This window comes from Dasypus novemcinctus, chromosome 3, assembly GCF_030445035.2.
Source record: "Dasypus novemcinctus isolate mDasNov1 chromosome 3, mDasNov1.1.hap2, whole genome shotgun sequence".
In the NCBI taxonomy this organism is placed as follows: domain Eukaryota; kingdom Metazoa; phylum Chordata; class Mammalia; order Cingulata; family Dasypodidae; genus Dasypus; species Dasypus novemcinctus.
Window position 1 is genome coordinate 16,066,237 of NC_080675.1, and position 13,102 is coordinate 16,079,338.

Sequence of the window (13,102 nt, forward strand, 5' to 3'; positions counted from 1 at the left end):
AACACAACAAATAAATGCATGGAGTTAAAACCTAGAGTATAGGGAAGTGGACATGGCTCAACTGATAGAGTGTCCACCTAACATATGGGAGGGTCCAGGGTTCAATACCCAGGGCCTCCGGACCCATGTGGTAAGCTGGCCCACATGCAGAGCTGCACACACAGGGAGTGCCATGCCACACAGGAGAACCCCTGCATGGGGGTGCCCCATGCTCAAGGAGTGCACCCTGCATGGAGAGCCACCCCATGTGAGGGAAGCACAGCCTGCCCAGGAGTGGTGCTGCACACACGGAGAGCTGATGCAGCAAGATGATGCAACAAAAAAGAGACCAGTTTCCTGGTGCCACTGAGGGTACAAGCGGACACAGAAGAACACACAGCGAGTGGACACAGAGAACAGACATTGGGGGGGGAGGGGAGAGAAATAAATAAAAAATAAATCTTAAAAAAAACCCTAGAGTATAGGTTATTAAGAGATAAGAGGAAGGTTGAGAAGAACTACTGAAGCTTAATGTATGTAGAAGTTTAAATTAACTTGACTATAAAAGTGTGGAAATGAACAGAGTTGATGGTAACATTTTATAGTGAATAGCAGTTGGTTTATAAATAGGATTGTGGCTGAAAAGGGTAGTCTGGGGAAGTAAATATCAATTGAAAGAAAGTTAGAGAATAATCTAGGGACTAAATAACACAGTGAACCCAGAGGTGGATGAGAATTGTAGTTGATGGTACAGATGAAAGAGTGTACTTCTGTGAGCTAGAGCAGATGTACATCACTATTGCAGGTTGGTGGGAATTTGGGGAAGTATGGGAAAAATACAATTGGTGTGACCTATAGACTGCAGTTTACAGCAATACTATAATATTCTTGCATCAATGCCAAATATGTACTATGTTGATAATGGGGGGTATGGAAAAAGTGTGCAAAATATATGATATGGGTCATGGCTCGTGATAACAGTCTGTCAATATTATCTCATAATCTGTAACAAATATTCCACCATGGTGTGGCACACTGGTGAAGGGGTATTGTATGGGAATTCTACACATGTGCATGATTGTTTTGTAAGTTCAAAACCTCTGTAATAAAAATGTATATTTTTAAAAATTGGGTAGGTTGGGGGGAAATACACCAAATGTACAATAGGGACTATATTTAGTAGTAAACTTTTTTCCTGATTAATACATCAGTTTATTAGCTGTTTTGATAAAGTAAAACTTTATAGTGAAAATAATGTATTAGAAACACCTTTTTACAGGTTTTTTAATGATGTGCTTACAGAATGACAAAGGCAAAAACATCCTAAACAATGATAATGCAATGATAAAAGTATCCTGTGAGTAAAACTGAACATCGCAGAGACAGGCTGCCTGTTTAAAGCCACTATACTTCTTAATACCATGGACATCCTACTTTGAAATTGCACCAGGGAAGCTTCTAAACACCACTGGTCTTAAGTTTAAAAATGCTAGAATTTTGGAGAGGAATTCCTTTGGCTATAATGACATTTACTCCAGGGCCACTTCCTCTTTTGGATGCCTCTTCATTCTTGAGTAGGGACTGATTGTATCATCCATCACAAAATAATATAGTACTTTTATCCGGGAATTGTAAAGGGGTAGGTTGTCATAGTATTCAGCTGCTATTTTCCTCACCAGTGGAAGGCTTTTTCCAGGAATGTTGGGGAAATCATGATGTTCATTATGGTAACCCACATTGAAAGTAAGTAAATTCAAAGGTCCATAATATGACTTTAAGTTTCATGTCCCTTTAAGAACATGTAATGTTCGACTATAAAATGTCCTGAAGTTGGGTGCAAACCCAGACCAAGTACAGTTGCAGACAACATATATACCAAAGATGCATATAAACTTCCTAGGACTGCTACAAAAAAACCAGCCCTCAAAATCGGTAGGAATATCCACATCTATGCCATCATCTCCAAGGTATCAGTGATGATCCATGTGGTACCTCTTAAAGGAAATCAATTATGGGACACCAATAGGAAAATTAGCAAACATTCCAAACAATCGATTCCACATAGGTTTGCTATGGCCAAAGGCGCTGTTGTGAGAGCTCATCAATAGCCAGAGTCACCAAGTGATTGATGCAGCTGCCAAAGGCATAGGCCCAAAATATGACCCATTTCCAGTCCTTTACTAAGTAAAATGCAACCAACTGGGCAAGAAACATCATACTTATAATCCATATCAAGTTGGAATCAGATTTCATCAAGGATTTTATCTCCGGTTACTTGGCCAGGATCTGCTGGAGCGTGTCGGTGTGCGGCTGATCGGTGTAGACCCACTCCAAGTCGTGGCGGCGTCTCCCGCCCGCCAGACGCTTGTGGCTCTGATGTGGCGGTGGCTGGCAGAGTCGGCTCCAGTAGTAATATTTAAACGATGCTCTTCCATAGTTTGTAACAAATGTTTCACAACACTGCAAGGTGTTTGTGGAGGGGTGATGTATGGGACTCCTGTATATTATCCATGTTTATTTCGTAAGCTCACAACCTTTTACCATACATTTATTGTTTATGCACGTTCATGTATGAATGATATACTTCAATAAAAAATATTTTTTGAAGACTGGGCAAAAGAATTGAATAGACATTTTTCCAAAGAGTAAATAAAATGGCCCAAAACCACATGAAAAGATGTTCAACATCACTAGCTATTTGGAAATGCAGATCAAAACTACAATGAGGTAGTATTCCATGCCTTACAGAAAGGCCATTATTTAAAAAACAAAAACAGAAAACTGCAAGTGCTGGAAAGGATGTGAAGAAATAGGAATATGCCTTCACTGTTCATGAGAATGTAGAATGGTGACGCCGTTGTGGAAGAGTTTGGTGGTGCCTCAGAAAGCTAAATATAGAACTGCCATATGATCCAGCAATCCCTCTGCTGGGAATATATTCAGAAAAACTGAAAGCAGGGACGTGAACAGATCTTCGCACACAGACATCATAGCAGCATTATTCTCAATTGCTAAAAGATGGAAACAACTCAAGCGTCCATCAACCAATGGATAAACAAAATGTGGATATACACAGGTGGAATACTATTCAGCTGCAAGAAGAAATGAAATCAGGATGCATATAACAACATGCATGAACCTTGAGGATATTATTTTGAGTGAAATAAGTCAGACACAAAGGGACAAATATCATATGGTCTCACTAATACGAACTAAATATGATAAGTGATTTAAACTATAGAGTATAGGTTACTAGGAGATAGAATGTCCACTGAGAAGTGGAAGCTGATGCTTAATGTATGTAAAATTTTTAATAAGATTGGCTGTAAATGTGTAGAAATGGCTTAAGTTGATGGTAACATATTATAGTGAGTGTAACTAACATTGCTGATTTATAAATGTGATTTTGGCTGAAAGGCATAGTCTAGGGATATAAATGTCAATTGAAAGGAAGCCAGAGGATTACCTGGGGACTTTACAACATAATGATTTTGATGGTGGATGAGGATTGTGGTTAATAGTACAAATACAAAAACGTTCTATTACAGGGTGTTAAGAATATGGTGATACACGGGGAAAATATAAGTAACATACCTTATGGCCTATAATTAATAGTACTATTATAGTATTTTTGCAGCAGTGGCAAAGAAAATATTGTATCAATTCTAAGACTCATAGTTTGAGTACATTTTTATTTTCCATATATTTTTGAATTTTCATTTCTCCCTCTGTTATTGACCAATAGCTTCATTCCGTTGTGGTTGGAGAAGATACATTGTATGATTTACATATTTTTTAATTTATTGAGATTTGTTTTGTGACCTAACATATTGTGTATCCTTGAGAATGATCCATTTTTACTAGAGAGAATGCGTATTCTGTTGCTGTTGGGTGAAGTGTTCTATATGTCTGTTAAGTCTGTTGGAGTATATTTGAGTCTTCTATTTCCTTATTGACTTTCTATCTAGATATCTATCCATTATTGAAAGTGGTGTATGAAAGTCTCCTATAATTAATATAGAACTATTTCTCCCTTCAAATCTGTCAATATTTGCTCCATATACTTTAGGATTCTGCTGTTAGAAGCATATTTATTTATAATTATTATATCCTCGGGTTGATTTGAACCTTTTATCAGTATATAGTGATGCCCTTTGTCCCTTGTAAATAAAAATGTACACAAACAAACTATGGGTCTAAGAAAAAATCAAAGGAGAAATTAGGAAACATCCTGAAGCAAGTTAAAATGAAAACACAGCATTTCAAAACTTATGGTATTAAGCAAATGCAGTGCTAGAAGAGAAATTTATAGCCCTAAATTCTTTTTTTTTTTTTTAAAGATTTATTTTTATTTATTTAATTCCCCTCCCCTCCGCCGGTTGTCTGTTTTCTGTGTCCTTTTGCTGCGTCTTGTTTCTTTGTCCGCTTCTGTTGTCGTCAGCGGCACGGGAAGTGTGGGCGGCGCCATTCCTGGGCAGGCTGCACTTTCTTTTGCACTGGGCGGCTCTCCTTACGGGTGCACTCCTTGCACGTGGGGCTCCCTACGCGGGGGACACCCCTGTGTGGCAGGGCACTCCTTGCGCGCATCAGCACTGCGCATGGGCCAGCTCCACACGGGTCAAGGAGGCCCGGGGTTTGAACCGCGGACCTCCCATGTGGTAGACGGACGCCCTAACCACTGGGCCAAAGTCCGTTTCCCGCCTAAATTCTTATATTGAAAAAGAAGAAAGAGCTAAATCAAAGATCTAACTGCACACCTGGAGGAAATAGAAAGAACAGCAAAATAAACTGAAAACAAGAGGAGGAAAGAAATAACAAAGATTAAAGCAGAGATAAATGAGAAAGAACAAAAACACAATATAGAGAGTCAACAAAACTGAAAACTGGTTTTCTAAAGAGACCAATAAAATTGACAAAACTTTAGCAAGACAAAGAAAAAGTAAGAGGGGACACAACTAAAATCAGAAACGGAAAAGGGGACATTACCACCAACAACACAGAAATAAAAACAACTAGAAGAGGATACTATGAACAACTTGGATAACGTATATGAATTGAACAAATTCCAAGAAACATCCAAACTATTTAATACCTAAACCAACTCAAGAAGAGATAAGAATTCACAACAAGCCAATAACTAATAAAGTGATTGAATCACTAATGAAAAAATCTCCCACAAAAGAAAAGCCCTGGACCAGATGGCTTCAAAGTGGAATTTTACCAAATATTCCAAGAAGAATTAACACCTGTCCTGCTCAAAGTCTTCCACAAAATTGAAGAGGTGGGGAAAGCAGATGTGGCTCAAGCCCTTGGGCACCTGCCTACCACATGGGAGTTCCTGGGTTTGGTTTTCGGTGCCTCCTAAAGAAGATGAGAAAGACAGCAAGCTGAAGCGACAGGCTGGTGTGGTGAGCTGATACAAGAAGATGACGCAACAAGAGACACAAGGAGGAAAACATAATGAGACACAACAAAGTAGGGAGTAGAGGTGGCTCAAGCAATTAAGGTGCCTCACATGAGAGGCCCTGGACTTGGTTCCTGCTGTCTCCCAAAAAGGAAGACAGAGAGTACAAAGAATGAGAGGGTGGGGAAAAATAAATAAAATAAATCTTTTTAAAAAACATGTGTGCTTGTAAGCTAATAATCCCCACTGTTAAAAACCAACCCATTTTGTTGTATCTGCTTTCAGCAGCCTAGCAAACTCACACAGGAGAAAATACTACTTAAGTCATTCTATGAGGCCAATATCACCCACTCAAACCAGAAAAGAAACTCATAGAAAAGAAAATTACAGATCCTTTCAAATAAAGGTACAAAAATCCTCAAAAAAAATGCTAGCAAACCAAATTCAACAGCATATTAGAAGAATTATACATCATGGCCAGGTGGGATACATCCCAGGTATGCAAGTTTGGTTCAACATAAGAAAATCAGTAAATGTAATATACCACATTAACAGAAGAAAGGGGGACTTCCGGCAAGATGGTGGCTGAGTGAGCTTGCCTTGCCGTCTCTCCTGGGAAGAGGCAGCTGGGCACCACTGGAGGTTCTCCGGGACCAGGCTTTTTCAGGATTTTTTCAGGGCAGGAAGTGTCTGGACATCGATTTGGTGGGAAGGTAACGGAAAGGACTGGTCTATAAGATATAATTTGGGACTTTTCAGGAGGGGGAGGCAAGATGGCGACTGAGTGAACTTCCCGGTTACTAGCTCCTGGGGGGAATCGGCTGGGAGGCGTCGGAGACTCTTTGGGACCGGCTGTTTCGGGATTTTTCCTGGTCCGGAGGTGTCTGGACATCAATTTGGAGGGAAGGTAACAGAGAGGATCCATCTGTGAAATATACACGGAGATCCCAGCTACGTGTGGAGGACTCCCTCCTTGGGTAGGCGGAGCCGAGGCAGCTAGCACCGCGGAGGGTGGCGGGCGGGAGAGCCGAGCCGCGCTGTGCCGCGACGGGCGGCGGGCGAAGGAGACAAGCCCAGCCGAGCCTAGCCGTGCCGCGGCGGGCGGCGGGCGGGAGAGCCGAGCCGCGCTGCGCCGCAGCAGCGGGCGGTGGGCAGGGAAGCCGAGTCCGGCCGAGCCCGGCTGAGCCGCGGCGGGCGGGGGGGGCCGAGCCCAGCCGAGCCACGGCGGGCGGCGGGCGGGGGACCGAAGCCCAGCTGAGCCCAGCCGAGCCTGGAGGTGGGGTTTCTGTTCTTTGTTTTTTTTTATTTTATTTTGTTTTTATTTTTTATTTTTTGTTGTTGTTGTTGTTGTTGTTGTTCTTTTTTTTTTTTTCAATCCTCTCTTTCTTGTCCCCAATATTCTTCTTATACTATTTTACCTTAACAATACAATAGGTCCTACAGGAAATACCTCACATTTGCTGGGTTTCCTCACCCTCCACTGCCTCATTTCTCTGTGAATAGATTTAGCCTATCTACACTATCCCCTTTCCCCTACAACTTGATATCCTCCACCATCTGCTATCTCTCCTATATTCCATCTCCCTTTCTTTGATCCACAAAGTGTCTAACTCTTAATTTCTAATACCTTTGTTTAGTTTTCCATCTGGTATTCGTCCCTGAAACTATTACCTTTCTTTTCTCTTTCCCTCTCTCACGAAAACAATAGCCTCTTAGTACGTACCACATTCCTCCCATATTCAGTCGTCTACCTCATTATAGGTACTTTCCTACTACTATAACTCTACACAATTTACATGATCTAACCTCCATCCTCTCAGAACTCATATTGTTGCTTTGTAAACATATATCACCAATACTACTTCACACTTTTTCCTTCCTTACACAATCGACTTTCCCCAGCACTAATACTTTCCTTTAAAGTGAGCTTAACTAGCAATAAGAAATTGGAATAAGAAGAGCAAAGTGACAAAGAGAAGATATAACACTTACGCAAAAACAACAGCTAATTAATCTCCAAGACTAGACAAAGAAGCTAAGGAACTGATTAAACCCGTCAAGAAAAAATGTTGACAAGACAGCAACAAAAATCTACAAACCAAACCAGTAATCAGAAAAACATGGCTGAATCCAATCAACAAACTGAAAATCAGGAAGGGGGGCAGGACTTCGCACAAGCAATGAAAGATCTCAGAACATTTATCACCGAGAAATTTGATGAAGTAATGAAAGAGGTTAACAGAGTGAAGACAACACTTGGAGGGGAAATTGCAGACATGCGCAAAAAAATAACAGATATGATGGAAATGAACACCACAATTCAAGAAATCAAAAACACACTTGCAGCAAATATCAGCAGACTAGAAGAGGCAGAGCAGAGAATTAGTGATGTGGAAGACAGTGCATTGGAAATCAAACAGATAGTAGAAGTGGTCAATAAAAAGGTAGAAAAAATCCAGATAGGACTTAGGGACCTGAATGATAACGCAAAACGCTCAAATATACGTATTATAGGCATTCCAGAAGGAGAAGAGAAGGGAAAGGGGTCAGAAGGAGTGTTGCAGGAAATAATGAATGAAAACTTCCCAAATCTACTGAAAGAGACAGATGTACATATCCAAGAAGCACAGCGCACTCCACTGGTCATAAACCCCAACAGGCCCACCCCAAGACATATACTTGTCAAATTATCCAATGCTCAAGACAAAGAAAAAATTCTAAAAGCAGCAAGAGAAAAGAAAACCATCACATACAAGGGAAACTCCATAAGATTAAGTGCTGATTTCTCATCTGAAACGATGGAGGCAAGGAGGCAGTGGTATGATATAGTCAAGGTACTAAAGGAAAAAAATCTCCAACCAAGAATACTCTATCCAGCTAAACTAGCATTCAAAAATGATGGAGAGTTCAAAATATTCACAGATAAACAGAAACTGAAAGAGTATATCAACAAGAAACCTCCCCTTCAAGAAATTCTTAAGGGAATTCTGCAGGAAGAAAGGAAAAAACAGGACAGTCAGAGATGGAGGAGAGTGTAAAAGCAACAAGAAAGACAAAAATAGAAGGGGAAAATAAAATAATACAAACAAAATATAACAAACACAACTCCAACCAAAATATGGCTACCATAAATAACTCTCTAAACGTAATAACACTGAATGTCAACGGATTAAACTCACCTATCAAAAGATTCAGACTGGGACACTAGATAAGGAAATACGACCCATCTATATGCTGCCTACAAGAGACACATCTTAGACCCAGAGACTCATGGAGGTTGAAAGTGAATGGCTGGAAAACAATCATACAAGCAAACAACAACCAAAAAAAGGCAGGAGTAGCTATATTAATATCAGACAAAATAGACTTTAAATGCGAAACAATTGTGAGAGACAAAGAAGGATACTATATTTTAGTGAAAGGGACAATTTGTCAAGAAGATCGAACAATCATAAATATTTATGCTCCTAACAAGGGCGCCTCTAAATATGTGAGGCAAACGCTGGAAAAACTAAGTGAAAGAATAGATGCATCTACAATTATAGTGGGGGATTTTAATACACCACTATCAACTCTGGACAGAACATCTCAAAAGAGAATCACTAAAGAAACAAAACATTTGAACAGTATATTAGAAGAGCTGGATCTAATAGACATATATAGATCATTACACCCAAACACAGCAGGATATACATTTTTCTCAAGCACACATGGAACATTCTCCAAGATTGACCATATGCTAGGCCACAAAGAAAGGCTTACTGAATTCAGAAAGATCGAAATCATACAAAACAATATCTCTGACCACAGTGGAGTCAAGCTGGAAATTTGCAAGGGACAGAGACCCAGACTTCACACGACAATTTGGAAATTAAACAGCACACTCTTAGAAAAACAGTGGGTCAAAGAGGAAATCTCAAAAGAAATCAATGACTACCTTGAAACAAATGATAATGATAACACAACATACCAAAATTTATGGGATGCAGCAAAAGCGGTACTGAGAGGGAAATTTATAGCCATAAATTCATATATCAAAAAAGAAGAAAGAGCAGAAATTGAAGAATTAACTGCACATTTGAAGGAATTAGAAAAACAACAACAAAGTAACCCAACAGGAAGAAGGAAGGAAATAACAAAGATAAGAGCAGAACTAAATGAAATAGAAAATAAGAAAGCACTTAAAAAAATAAACAAGACCAAGAGCTGGTTTTTTGAGAAGATCAACAAAATTGACAAACCTTTAGCGAGACTAACAAAGAAAAAAAGAGAAAAGATGCAAATACACAAAATAAGAAATGAGAAAGGTGATATCACCACTGACCCCACAGAAATAAAGACTATCATAAGAGGATACTTTGAAAAACTATATTCCAACAAAAATGACAATTTAGAGGAAATGGACAAATTCCTAGAAATACATAAGCAGCCCATACTGACGAAAGAAGAAATTGATGATCTTAACAAACCAATCACAAGCAAAGAGATAGAATCAGTCATTAAAAATCTCCCAACTAAGAAGAGCCCAGGGCCAGACAGCTTCACAGGTGAATTCTACAAAACATTCCGGAAAGAACTAACACCAATCCTGTTGAAACTATTCCAAAAAATCGAAACAGAAGGAACACTGCCTAATTCCTTCTATGATGCCAACATTACCCTAGTACCAAAGCCAAACAAAGACACCACAAGAAAGGAAAATTACAGACCAATTTCTCTAATGAACCTAGACGCAAAAATACTTAACAAAATACTTGCTAATCGTATTCAACAACACATTAAACGAATTATACACCATGACCAAGTGGGATTTATCCCAGGTATGCAAGGATGGTTCAACATAAGAAAATCAATCAATGTAATACACCATATAAACAGATTGAGAGAAAAAAACCACATGATTATATCTATAGATGCAGAAAAGGCATTTGACAAAATACAGCACCCCTTCCTGATAAAAACACTCCAAAAGATCGGAATACAAGGAAACTTTTTGAACATGATAAAGAGTATATATGAAAAACCTAAAGCCAACATTGTTTACAATGGCGAAGTCCTGAAACCCTTCCCTCTAAAATCAGGAACAAGACAAGGATGCCCATTGTCTCTGCTCCTATTTAACATTGTCTTGGAAGTACTGGCTCGAGCACTGAGACAAGAACCAGATATAAAAGGCATTCAAATTGGAAGGGAAGAAGTCAAAATTTCATTATTTGCAGATGACATGATCCTATATATAGAAAACCCTGAGAGATCTTCAACAAAGCTCCTAGAACTCATAAATGAGTTTAGCAAAGTCGCAGGTTATAAGATCAATGCGCAAAAATCAGTAGCATTTCTATACACCAATAATGAGCAAGATCAGGAGGAAATCAAGAAACAAATACCATTCACAATAGTAAATAAAAAAATCAAATACTTAGGAATAAATTTAACTAAAGAGGTAAAAAACTTATACATCGAGAACTATACAAGATTGTTCAAGGAAATCAAAGAAGACCTAAATAAATGGAAGAATATTCCCTGTTCATGGATAGGAAGACTGAATATTATTAAGATGTCTATCCTACCAAAACTGATCTACACATTCAATGCAATCCCAATAAAAATCAACACAGCCTTCTTTAAGGAACTAGAAAAACTAACTATGAAATTTATTTGGAATAAAAAGAGGCCCCGAATAGCCAAAGACATATTGAAAAAGAAAAACGAAATAGGAGGAATCACACTTCCTGACTTCAAAACATACTACAAAGCTACAGTAGTGAAAACAGCATGGTACTGGCATAAGGAGAGACACACAGACCAATGGAATCGAATTGAAAGTTCAGATATAGAACCTCATGTATATAGCCATATAATATTCGATAAAGCCACCAAACCCTCTCAACTGGGAGAGAATGGCCTATTCAACAAATGGTGCCTGGAGAACTGGATAGCCATATGTAGAAGAATGAAAGAGGATTACCATCTCACACCTTATACAAAGATCAACTCAAGATGGATCAAAGACCTAAATATAAGAGCCAAGACCATAAAGACCTTAGAAAGCAGTGTAGGGAAACATCTACAGGACCTTGTAATAGGAAATGGCTTCATGAATATCACACCAAAAGCACGAGCAGCAAAAGAACAAATAGATAAATGGGACTACCTCAAAATTAAAGCCTTCTGCACCTCAAAGGAGTTTGTCAAGAAAGTAAAAAGGGAACCCACACAATGGGAGAAAATATTTGGCAACCATATATCTGATAAGAGACTTATAACTTGCATATATAAAGAACTCATATATCTCGAAAACAAAAAGATAAACAACCCATTTAAAAAATGGGAAAAAGATTTAAACAGACACTTCTCCAAAGAAGAAATACAAATGGCTAAAAAGCACATGAAAAAATGCTCCAAATCTCTAGCTATCAGGGAAATGCAAATCAAAACTACAATGAGATACCATCTTACTCCCATAAGATTGGTAGCCATGAAAAAAACAGTAGAATACAAATGCTGGAGAGGATGTGAAGAAAGGGGAACACTTATCCATTGCTGGTGGGAATGCAGAAGGATCCAACCATTCTGGAGGACAGTTTGGCAGTTTCTCAAAAAATTATCCATAGATTTGCCATATGACCCAGCAATACCACTGCTGGTATATACCCATCAGATCTGAAAACAAGGACACAAACCGATATATGTACACCAATGTTCATAGCAGCATTGTTCACCATCGCCAAAAGTTGGAATCAATCCAAAAGTCCATCAACAGATGAGTGGATCAATAAAATGTGGTATATACACACAATGGAATACTACTCAGCTGTAAGAACCAATACACTACAATCGCACGTGATAACATGGATGAACCTTGAGAATCTTATGTTAAGTGAAGCAACCCAGGCATTGAAGGACAAATACTATATGACCTCAATGATATGAAATAAGTTAACTGCCTCAGAGAGCTAGAGTCTGGAAAAGTGGCTTACTGGAAATCGGGGGGTGGAGGAAGGATGTGAGTTAATGTCTGTAGGGGTGGAATCTGTGATGAGCTGGGGGTAAGTATGAGCACAAAGAAGGGACAAAATGGGGGCAAGGGGTTACCTTCGGGTGGGGTTTTCTGGGTTTGAGGGGGGCTGGGGATGGGAAGAGGGGTAATATGGTCCAAGAAATAGGTGGGAGGGAGGGGCAACATACAAACATGGGAGAGTGCCAGAAGTTCGTTGAGAACTAAATGTTGAGTAAAACGTATCAAAGTATAAATAGGAGGGACACCTGGTTAGGACGCTCAGGGGGTATGGTCTGATGCGGGACGGACTCTGGAGGGAATAGCTGAAGGCTCATTTTGCCAAGGTGGGTTCTACCATTGGGTGGGGTGGACCCATATCCTGGGGAAGACTAATGCCGTCGAATAGAGAGAACTGTATCTCTCGTGAGAAAGGACGGCTCCCAGGGCATTAGATTGGCAGGCATTGTGGGCCCTAAGGGGAGGGGAAAATGGACGTGCAATGGATAGAACAAAGGTAAATAAGGGGGCAAAAGAGGAGTTATGTGAGAGTACACGAGGATGAATATAAAACAGCTAATATTACACCAAAAACATATAGGGGACGACAGACTAATAATGAAAACCATAAGACAAAACATAGGATAACTAAAAAATTTAGAAAACTGTACAACCTAAAGTATGGACCACATAGTAAGCACAAATGTTACCTTGTTTGAAAA

The 13,102-nt window shown here is 39.4% G+C and overlaps 1 pseudogene; it reads right to left on the minus strand.

Annotated features, from left to right (window-relative positions):
- Positions 1-1,508: 1,508 nt before the first annotated feature.
- On the minus strand, positions 1,509-2,247 carry LOC111759870 (sphingolipid delta(4)-desaturase DES1-like; annotated as a pseudogene).
- Between the last annotated feature and the right edge of the window lie 10,855 nt (positions 2,248-13,102).